The sequence below is a fragment of the Babylonia areolata genome, chromosome 26, assembly GCF_041734735.1.
Source record: "Babylonia areolata isolate BAREFJ2019XMU chromosome 26, ASM4173473v1, whole genome shotgun sequence".
Lineage (NCBI taxonomy): Eukaryota > Metazoa > Mollusca > Gastropoda > Neogastropoda > Buccinidae > Babylonia > Babylonia areolata.
In genome coordinates, this window is record NC_134901.1 from 18,169,106 (window position 1) to 18,181,200 (window position 12,095).

The 12,095-nt window shown below is 43.1% G+C and overlaps 1 non-coding gene across 1 annotated transcript; it reads left to right on the forward strand.

The window, feature by feature from the left end:
* The first annotated feature begins 1,919 nt into the window (after nucleotides 1-1,919).
* Nucleotides 1,920-2,001, forward strand: Trnal-uag (transfer RNA leucine (anticodon UAG)). Its single transcript has one exon. It is a non-coding gene; the product is annotated as a tRNA-Leu (tRNA).
* The last annotated feature ends 10,094 nt before the right edge of the window (nucleotides 2,002-12,095 follow it).

The window sequence follows — 12,095 nt, forward strand, 5'->3', positions numbered from 1 at the left end:
AGTACATCAACACTAGAGTTTTTTCTTGGCTTTGTTTTTTGGACTGGGGTATACAGTGTCCAACTCACATCTAAAACAAGTTCTATCAACACGGTTTTCTTCCTTTTATCTGCGTTCGTGGGCAGCACCAAGTCAAATCATGTTGCTTGTAGACGACGACCACAACAAAGTGGACAGTCGTGGGCTGCACGCTGTAGGTATATGAGTGGGGTTTGACGTGTAGGGTTCGTTTTTGCCCCGCTGTCATTGAGGCTGTTCACGATACACCGCTTTTGACAGGTGTGCAACTTGGGTATGTTCATATTTCCATAGACCACCGGTCGGTATGGATCACAGGGTATTCATGACAACGTAGAAATTGAAGATGTGGGAATCCACTAAAAGTCACAGAGCTCCGTTTTTTTCGTTTTTTGTTGTTGTTGTTGTTGCTTTTCAATCATCAATAAACAAATGTGGCTTCTGTGTTTCAACAAAGACTTCACTATTACGTGACGTCTCTCTAGAACAACTAATTAGGTGCTGAACTGTAAAGTCTTCTTTTTTTTTTACGATGAAGTTGAACACTTTCCAAGGATCGATAAATGCCTGTCAGTGGTCCCTTGCTATCTGATTTTCATAGGTGGCTTTTACAAAAGAAAAAGACGACTTAATCAAAGCAACAGTGGAACCTCTATACAACTATCACACGGGCGTATAGCACTATCACTCGGGTGAATTGCGTCGTTACTATCACTCGGGTGAAAAGGTGCCTCTAGAACCTTGTGAGTGTTCTACACTAAATGGAATTGAGAAGTCATGTCCACAAACTATATCATCAGTTAATATTACTATCACACGACGGAAAGGTCGTGGATTTATCTTGTGCCAACTGTCTCACGAGTGAATATCCCTATCTCCATCAACTGTAAATTCCAACTTATTCTTAGAACATTTCAACTCAGGGGAATGCAGTCTATTCTCTCTTATTTCCTTTGGTTCCCTATGTTTGTTGCCTAACGTTACCTGACACAATAAGATTTCATACAGGGAGGAAAGCCTACCATCTAAGAGGTGTGGAACCAACAAATGAATAAGACACACCACCATGGAATAGACTGTGACGAGAGGGAATAATTTCACAACATATAACAACTAACATGTTCTGAAGACTTGATTCATTTCTAGATCCTTTGTTTATTCAGACACATATTTTCAACATTCTTGGGCTAAACATCATACCACTTAACTATCCATAATAGCATTCTTCAGTCATCAACATAGACATCCTACGACCTGTCCTAACCTAACTACTGCCTATGTTGACTTAGAATCTAACACGTCACATACCTCTTGAAATCATCATCTAGCTGCAGACCGGTCTTCTAAGGCTTTGCTCTGGCCCCACTCTTCGGCTCTGCTCTTCGGGTCTCTTCCTGGGGTCTGCTCTCGGGGTCTTTGTGTTCAGCCTTATATATAGCCCCGGGACTGATCAATCTCCACATTCGTCTGTCGTCCGGCCGCATTATCTCCGCTGGGCGTTACCCAACGCTGGGCTTGCCTTATTTGTTTCTTTATGTTCTCGCACACATGTCCAGCCAAACGGACCTCACTTAATAATTCTACTGCCATTTGCCCACTTGTGCTGGACTGGCCTCGGAGTGTGTGAGTCCCTTTGTACTCAACTGACCATGTGGTGATCTGATCTGTTAATTGCTATACTACCCAGATCTGTCCGGACATCGACCATGGACAAGGCTGGCTTCAATTATCGTTTCCACGCTCACAGCCATCTGCTGCCATACCACCTCTTCACACAGTATTTTTCTTTGTTCCGAGAACGTCAGAGACTGCCATAGGCAATGTGATACAACCACCCGCCCCGAATTCAACACAGAGATTCACAGTGAACAACTCTATCCATCGCTATTCACAGAACAAGAGGTAGCGTGGTCGAGCGGTCTAAGGCGCTGGTTTTAGGCACCAGTCTCCCCGGAGGCGTGGGTTCGAATCCCACCGCTGCCAAGTTTCTCTCAAGGCCTGACTAAGCGCGTTGGGTTACGCTGCTGGTCAGGCATCTGCTTGGCAGATGTGGTGTAGCGTATATGGATTTGTCCGAACGCAGTGACGCCTCCTTGAGCTACTGAAACTGAAACTCACAGAACAGCATCTGGCTGACAGTAATTGGCTGGGCTTATTGTGAACGAAGCCTAAGGCTAGATTCGCATTTGGCCCAGTCAGTTGCTACCAGCCAGTTGCCGTCAGCCTGACACACTTCAGTCAGACACAGCCAGTCGCTGTCAGCTTGAAATAATGAAAGTGAGGAAAGTGACAGTTAACTGGACTGCCGAGGGAGGTGTTGTTAGTTGAGAGGGGAGGGAGATGAGAGGCAGTCCACTGGTGTGTTCGCGTCTCCGGTTAGTCCGATCCGGCTACCGCAGCGGTCCCCCAAAATACCCCCGACCGGTACAGCCCTAGCCTGGTTAATTCTTGTTTTCGATTGTGAAACATGTATAAACAAACTAATCAGACAGGCTGTCCCGCTTACTGGGCCGACGAAAATAACAGTAATGGGCGTAATAATGATAATAAAGACATTTAAATAGCGTCTTAATCTTGTGCAAAGACAAATCTTGTACACAGACAGATCAATGCACTTCAACACCAGTCATTCACACTTCTTCACTTTGCATCTGCCGTGATGACTACAGTTCCTTAGTTTAGTATTGATTGCAATGGGTACTGTTTTCCAAGGGCGTGCCTAAAGTGTAGTGAACAGTGCAGTAATTAAGGAATCCCCAAACTGAGCTTCATCGGTTGAAATAATGTGGGCATCCATAACTCTTAACGACAGAAAGACATACATGAAAGATAGACATGCAGGCAGGTAGACAAGACAAATGGACCAATTAATACATACGTACTCACCCTTAAAGAGGGAGTGCGGAGAGGGAGGAGGACTTGCTTTCTTTCCCTCCATCTTCTCACGTTCACACTGTTCGAAAATATAAAAGTTGTTCGAGAATAGTAGAATTAAAGTGAAAAAGTTGTGTAGAAAATGCTTGGCTGTCTCGGCTCTGATTTCAATGCCTATTTTCGTCTCGGCTCTGGAGTTCAGTGCGAAGTCTTAGCTCTGCAGTCAAAGCTTGGTTCGTTTCGGCTCTGAAGTCAACGCTTGGTTTGCCTTGGCTCCGTTGATACTGGCGAAGTTCTCTGCGCAGCTCGAGTTACACAACAGCAGACAAAGTGGAAAGACCGCCTTCTCCGCACTCATACACCAGCTCTCACAACAGATACGCAATAACAGTGATCACGATACTGACGATACGTCCTGAAAGAACAAACGTACAATGAGTGCGTTGTTAGCAAACACCGGGTCACAGTGTGTGTATTGTGGCTGTGAGGAACTGGAGTGTTTCTGTACTTCTCTCCCTTGACAAAAAAAAGACCAAAAACATAAAAAAATAATAATAATACTGTGCCGTTTCTGTGCCCGGAAAACGAGACACACGTGCTTTTTTGGGGGGGTCGGGGGGTGGGGGTTGTTTTGTTTTTCATGTGGAACGTGTTCACAACATTCATTTCTTTGAACGTGAACTGTTTCAACCCTACTTCGTCTCTCTTTCCCGATTCCCTATCCATCACACACACACACACACACACACACACACACGCCTCCTCTTCTTCGTGGCGTTTAAATGTACGCGAAAAGGTTACGTTTTAAACATCAAACCAATGCATATCGAAAACTCTGTATTGTCAAAATCGAAAGTTTGGCCAGGTTTTTTCAGTGATATATTATTTCATGTATCAGTTCTATTAGACTTTAGTAAAGACCTCGTCGCAGTACCCCATTACAGCCTGGCTTCTCCGTACGTTGAACCGCTACGGGAATCTGAGGACCTATTCATGAGCAGGTCAAAAACTTCCTGAGCCGTCGGTGGATGGGGGTAGTTCTCAAGGGAGGGAAATCAGAGGAAACTGGAGTCCTATTAGGTATCCTCCAAGGCACTAGAAATCCTCCCAAGGGCAGCGAAAACAGGACCTTGAGGCTCCAGACTTCAACTTGGACAACAACATATCCGTGAAACAAACAAAAAACATGAAGCTCCTGCCAGCACGGTTAATTTCCATCTTTGTGTATGTATGCGAGACATGGACGTAGACCCTCACGGCAGATTAGGAAAGAAGGCTCCAAGCCATGGGAATGAGGGCGTTGTCGCAAAATGCTAAACATCAAGTGCACTGTGGTCACATCATCTGTGAACATGGGCGCTGAACCATGAAAGAGGACACTGGACCTCGTGAAAACCAGGTAAAAAAAATTCGTTGGTATGGCCACGAAACAAGACACCTCTGTGTTCGTGGGCTGGAGCTCCCACGTTCACTAGCATGTGCACGAGTGGGATTTTACGTGTTTGACCGATTCCCCACCCCCCACCCCCTGCCATATAGGCAGCCATACTCCGTTTTCGGGCGTGTAACAGGATACAATTCCCTTGCTAAAACAAATGCCCTAAAACAAACTTCCAAGGAACTATTGAGAGACAGTGAGGAAGAGGTGGAGGTGGAAGACAGAAAAAGAAGAACAAACAAGAGAGGCAAGGCCTTCAAGACTCACTTGTGAAACGCACTCACTACAACAATTGAATCAAAACACACACACAAAAAAAATCAATTGCAAACCAAACTCATGTGCACCTCCCAACATATACAAAAGTACAGACCACACAAAGTTGTGATGGATTTCACATTGTTTTTTGGGTTTTTTTTCCACTTTTTTTCAAAATTAAAGTTGTTTACACAAAAACGACAGACTGACAACATTACAGATCAAGCGCAAGCGGTAAAGCCATTCATGGGGGAGGGGGGGCGGGGGTGTGTGCTGGGGGTGGGCGGTTATGGGGGAGGGAGACCCAGGCCTGGACACACAACGGACAGACCTGGAGAAGTCTGGTGAACAGTTCTCTCTACAGAAGTTTAGGGAGGGGAAGACAAAGAAGACCCACATATAGACGAGTGGTTAAAGCGTTGGGCTTTCAATCTGAGGTTCCCGGGTTCGAATCTCAGTGGCGCCTGGTTGGTAAAGGTGGAGATTTGTTCGAACTCTCAGGTCAACATATGTGCAGACCTGCCAGTGCCTGAACCCCCTTCGAGTGTATACGCACGCAGAAGATCAAATACGCATGTTAAAGATCCTGTAATCCATGTCAGCGTTCGGTGGCTTATGGAAACAAGAACATACCCAGCATGCACACGCCCGAAAACGGAAAATGGCTGCCCGGAAAAATCTCCACCCTTTACCCACCAGGCGCCCCCACTGTGAATCGAACCCGGGACCCTCAGATTGAAAGTCCAACGTTTTAACCATTCGGCTGTTGCGCCCGTCCAGGTATGCCTGTCAATCCAGCCAACCTGCAGACAATAGCTGGCGTGTAATCAGCATGCCTTTCTTCTTTGTTTTGTTAAAAAAAAGGCGTATAATACGATCGAAATACTAATTGGCGATGGTTGGTAATTAGCAAAAGGTGCATAGTATCAACAATATTAGGTGGGTAGTGCGCTAATTGATGATTCACACACAAGCGCTTCCTAATGAACAACTTTATGACGATACACATCATTAACAGACTAACGTTCACAGTACCTTGCACAAGCAGCTTCAATGGAATAGACTGATTCTCATCCTTTTGCAGTAATAGGGTGATGTTGATTAGACATAGTTATTGTGTCTTCGAAAAATGAAAGTCGACCCTGAACAACCCGGTTAGTTAGCTGGTACTGTGATCACTCGCGATCACCCGCGGGAAAGATTCAGTCCTCTCATGCATGGTATGTGGTAAATGGGGTCTCGTCTCTTCTAAGTATTGACTGAAAGTAGATTTGGAATAATCCTGTTATTAGCTGAAACGTGGCTGATTATATCACCCTGGGGGGGGGGGGGGGAACCCATTCCGTTCTCATCAACAATTTTTCTTCTTCTTTTTTTCTTCTTTCAATTTTCATTTATCCATCTTTTATGGTTACTTATATTCGTATCTTATTTCAATCACTTGCCTTTTATGTCTATCTATATCCCTCCTAGCTTATTTCAATCATTTGTCTAATTCGTCGATTTTTTTTTTCTAAACCTTGTCTCTCATTCTTTATCATGATATGTTGGGGCTTTCACTTGTCTATTCACTCTATTTATTTGTATTCGTTTTATTTCAATGTTTTAGCGATGTACATACCTAGGGTAGGATTTAAAGGCCTGACCGACGTCGTTGGTCTTATGCATTGGTCAGGAATGATAATGTGATGATGATATGATGATAATGATGATGATGATAATGATGATGATGATAATGATGATGATACGATGATGATAATGATGATGATATTATGATGATAATGATGATGATATTATGATGACAATGATGATGATGATAATGATGATGATAATGATGATAATGATGATGATATGATGATAATAATGATGATGATGATGATAATGATGATAATAATAATGATGATGATGATGATGATGAGAGAAAGAGAGATCGGCTACTACTGATTTCATTTTAGTGATGGAAAGTGGAATAACCATGCTTTTCTTTTTTTTATTTTTTTTTTTTTTACATCCAGCCCTCAGGGGCAAAGGAAACATAAAATAACGATATTCACAAAAGAGCACAGCTTTCAGTGAAATGCACAGGACATTTGGACACACTCAAATACATATACAACCATGCACAAGTATACAAACGTAATACTTACATGAGAGAGAAGAAAAGGATAGATAGATAGATAGATAGACAGATAGACAGGCAAACGAACCAAAATGAAAACCAGTCATATAAACGGGAATAAAATATATAACTCTTAAAAGAAAGGAGAAAGAAAGAAATGATACAGACCCTGAAACGAAAGAACACGAGAGAGAACGAATGAACGAACGAATCTTTCTTTTTAGTTTCAGAGAGAGACAGAGAGAGAGACAGAGAGACAGAGACAGAGGAGAGGGGAAAGAAAAGAGAACGAGTCTCCACTTCTAATTTCACAGCTAACCTTTTTTTCCTTTTTTTTTTTTTTTTTTTTTTTTTGCAAATGAGCGGAGAAAATCCAAATCAACCGACCCAGCCACAGCTGTTCCCACCTGAGCTATCTGGCAAAAAACAAGGCCACAGTGCTCTGTACACAGATGGTTCGCTTGGCTGCCCGAAAAAGATCAACCTTGATGGGCCAGTGTGGGTAGAGGACGCTGACTGATGAACAATCTGGTCTGGTGTGACGTATGCCCCCCCCCCCCCACCGCCACCCCACCCCATTTCCCTTCCCTCCCACCACCTCGCCCCCCCCCTCCCCCCTCCCAATCTTATTTTCATTTACTACTCCTTTTTGTCACAACAGATCTCTCTGTGTGAAATTCGGGCTGCTCTCCCCAAAGGGAGAGAGCGTCGCTACACTGAGAGCACCACCCTGATTTTTTTTTTTCTGCTTGCAATCTTATTTGTTTTCATATCGAAGTCGATTTTTCTATAGAATTTTGCCAGGGACAGCCCTTTTGTTGCCGTGGGTTCTTTTGCGTGCGCTAAGTGCATGCTGCACACGGGACCTCGGTTTATCGTGTCAATCCGAGTGAGTAGCGTCCATCACCACTCAAGGTCTAGTGGAGGGGGAGAAGATACTGGCAACTGTGCCGTGATTGGAACCAGCACGCTCTGATTCTCTCGCATCCTAGGTGGACGCGTTACCTCTCAGCCAACACTCCTAATCGTATCCGACGGGTCTTTTATTATCAGGGCTGAAAACTGTAAAGATAAATAATGATCCTGTAGATTCTGGGGGAACAAAAAACTGAAAAGAAAATTATTAGGCTCCAGTACAGTCACAATCACGTCCGACCCAGACCAACCTTTGTTCTCAACCAACCAAGCGTAGTTACCTTTTTGGGGGGTGGGTGTGGTGGGGGGGTGGGGGGGGGGGTTATCCTTTGAAGTGCTTCCCGATGATTATGCCACAGCGGTCATATTCTATTCCGGAGTTTCAGTTTCAGTTTCAGATTCTGAAGGAGGTGTCACTGCGTTCCGGCAAATCCATATACGCTACACCACAATTGCTAGGCAGATGCCTGACAGCAGTATCTCCCAACTCGCTTGTCAGGCCTTGAGTGCATGCTTATATATTTTGTGTACCTATCAGAGTGGACGTCTTTTTACATAATTTTGCCAGAGGACAACACTCTCGATGCCATCGGTTCTTTAATCAGTGCGCCAAGTGCGTGCTGCACACGGGGACCTCGGTTTATCGTCCCCTCCAAAAGACTAGACGCTCAGTTGGATTATTTTCCAGTCAAACTTGAGAGAAAGGGCGAGAGCGGGATTCGAACCCCACACCCTCACGGACACTCTGTATTGGCAGTTGAGCGTCTTCATTAACCATTCTGCCACCTTCCTCCTTATACCACAGCGACCATCCTTTATCCCGGGACGATCTGAAACACTTCAGGTAGTTATTAACTTCAGCAGGGACGTTCAAAATGGGGATCGTTTTGGTGTACGGCGATGAGGGCGATTAAAAAAAGAAGAAGAAAAAAAAATCCAGGCTTTTTAAGTATTGTGTATAATTTCAAAATATAATGTTTAAGATGAGAAAGATCAGTTTAAAGCGAATTAAGTCCCCTAGCTAATATTAATTACAGAGTAATTTCCCTTTTTTACTATCTGCACCAAAACGTTTGCAAAATAAATAAAACTTCCATGCTTAGCAAAAGAATTTCCTGTTTGAACAAAAAATGATAATAATGACTGCTCTTGTTGTTGGGTCAGAATATCAGATCAAAGTGCCAAGTTTAGAAAATACAAAAAATATAAATATAACAGTAAATACAGTTTGCATATAATTAGGCTTCATTTTTTATTTTTTGTGCCCATCCCAGAGGTGCAATATTGTGTTAAACAAGATGACTGGAAAGAACTGAATTTTTCCTATTTTTATGACTAATTTGGTGTCAACTGACAAAGTATTTGCAGAGAAAATGTCAATGTTAAAGTTTACCACGGACACACACACACACACACACACACACACACACACACACACACACACACAGACAACCGAACACCGGGTTAAAACATAGACTCACTTTGTTTACACAAGTGAGTCAAAAAGAAAAAAAAAAAGGTTTTACAGATCCCATAGCCTAGTACAGCCATACAGGCAATGAATTCATATCCACTGTGTCTAGGGCACGGGCAAAGGAAGGCGGGGCCCAGTCCTCTCCTTCCCACCAGCTTGAAACCTTCACCGACCAAACTTAGGTAAACCCAATAATTCACACCTGGGTGGAGTGAGGGAAATCGGAGTGAAGTGCCTCTCCCGAAGACACGTCTACACCATGCCGAAACGGGGACTCGAACCTACTGGGTAGTGGCCATAGGTAGCTGGAGGTGTGTGTGTGTGTGTGTGTGTGTGTGTGTGTGAGTGTGTGTGTGTGTAGAGGGAGGTGGCTCTCAAGTGCCGCAAAAAAGGTGGGGTGGGGAGTGGGAGGTCGTTCTGTGATGGAACCTCACAGGGGAAAAAAATAGAGCAAAAAAAAAAAAAAAAAGAAGAAAGAAATCGATGAATAGATTCATAGATAGGTAAACAAATATCGAAATGATAATAAAATCTTCTTCTTTTTTTTAAAAAAAGAGCCCACACTGTTTTCTTCCCCTCTCCTTTTGACTTTAAAACAACGTCTGGTGTTTCATTGAGTGAACAGGATTTCATTGAAAACCCTCAGATAATCTCATTTGGGGTTGTAACAAATAATGGCAGGATAATATGCCCCCAAAACATACTGAGAAGGAGAGAGAGAGAGAGAGAGAGAGAGAGAGATGGGGGGAGAGAAGGAGAGAGAGAGAGAGAGAGAGAGCGGGTGCTACGGGGAGAGGAGAAGGAGAGAGAGAGAGAGGGGGGGGGGGACGGAGAGAGAGAGAAAGAAACAAAGACAGAACTCAGAAATGTGTTAATGTACATCTGCCTTGGGGCCACAATACAAAAGGACTATGGTCGGTAAGGAGTCAAAACAAAAGTTTGTCACGCGCACCCAGCATGTAGAGGCGGAGACAAAAGACAAGAGAGACACAGAGAGAGGATGCTACGAGTAGAAAAAGAGAGGAAGAGAGAGAGAGAGAGAGAGAGAGAGAGAGAAAGCAAAAAACTACGTGGAGAGAGAAAGAGAGAGAGAGAGAAAGAGAGAGAGGATGCTGCAGAGAGAGAGAGATGGTTGGGGGGAGGGGTTATTATTATCATTACTGTTATCATTATTAGCACTACTAGTATTATCATTCTTGTTGTTAGTATTATCATTGTTATTATTTTCTCCCAGCCGACAACACACACGTCCATATCAGGGCTGATACGTAGCACCGTCAGTATCTCGGTCCCGTAAAACCCATCAGTCTATAAGAAAGACATTCTAATACCGACAATACATCGAACTCTTTTTTTTCTTTTTTTTTTCTTTTTTGCGGAGTATACTTAGGAGAAAGGGGATGAGAGAGCCGCGCTAATGCATCTGTCTGTCTGTTTGTCTGTCCGAAACAAGTAACGGTCAATACAGCACGTGGAGGAGCCAGTGGCCAGCGGCGGGGAGGAGGAGGACAGGAGAGAGAGAGGGAGGGAGGCAGGGGGTAGACGTGAGGGTTGGGAGGAGAAATGAAAGACGCACTTTCCTATACGTTCATTAGCAGCAGCTCGCGAATCGCCCTTGATGAGGAGGACCACCTACGTACTTTGTCATTTTGCGCTTGTGATCTGTCGACTTGGCAGCGAGCTGGACGCGATGACAATGAAAAGTGACAAGCAAGTTGAGAGGACGCTCGTTTTCTGATGCCACATCTTTTTTTGTGTGTGGGGGAGCGTTTTTTTTTTTTGTGTGTGTGTGTTTTTGGTGTCGTTGTTATTGTTTTTTTTGTTTTTTGTTTTTTGCTTTTTGTTTTTGCATCCAGGCACTCCACTCTGTCTATATGCATATATAAAAGAGCATACAGCTTTTCTGTTTTTGGAGGGGTCGTGGGGTAGGTAACTTGCAAGTTTCGTGCAGACTATTATCGCCCAGAGATTCTGGTCCAGTTGAGCTGCGTGGTCGTGTGTGCATCTAACGCTTCCAACAGGTCAGGTTGTTTTCACAAGAATGTTTTGTTTCTGGGTTTAGGGGGAGGCTTTTTCTCTCTCTTTTTTTTTTCCTTGGTCTGTTTCTTTACTTCGCGTAACGATCAATTATTTGATTATTTTTATTTTGCATGTTTTCTGTTGTTGTTTTTTGCTTTTTGTTGTTGTTGTTGTTGTTTTTTTTTGGTTTTTTTTAGAATGATTTAGAACGGAAAAAAGGGATTTTTTTTGTCTTTCTCTCCTTCTCTGAAATTTGTTTTCGAGGTGTTTTTTGTTGTTGTAATCTTAGAAAACAACGATAGTCCTTAATTCTTTTTTTTTTCAGTTCTGCTTCTTTTATTCGGTGGATGAATAACCCCCACCCCCTCCCACTTAATGTTTAATTGACACTACCATCATGATTATTTTCATATTTGTCCATTATATTTTGCATGCGTGTTTGTTCAACTGAATTCAATCATATAAAAACAACAGGGAGAGAAATGCAGTTCATTGTGAAAGTTCTGTTGTAATTCATATTTTGATATGAGGAAATACTTTTGTGCACATTCGAGTGTGGGTTTTTTTATGTACTTGATATGATTTTATGTGAATAATTATGTGGGTTTTTTGTCTGAAGTTCCTCCCTCTCTTCCTCCACTCTCCTGGCTTTTTCTTTCATTCTTTTTCCTGCTTTGCGAGAGTGTTATATGTATTCATTGAATGTGTTTCTGTCTGGGGTAACAACGCAGTGGTGCGCATCAACGAGTGAATGAAAGAATTCCACAAACATTTTTTTTCTTTTTTGTCAACAAAATTGATGCAGTAAAGTCTCTTTGTCTCTGCGAAATTCAGGATGTCTCCCATCCAATCTTTCATTCATTCATTCATTCATTCATGCACAAAGAAGAGCAAACTATATATCGCATTCATTGATTACATGAAAGCTTTTGATTCAGTTAAACGTAATATTTTGTGGGCAGTACTTCAAAAGATAAAAA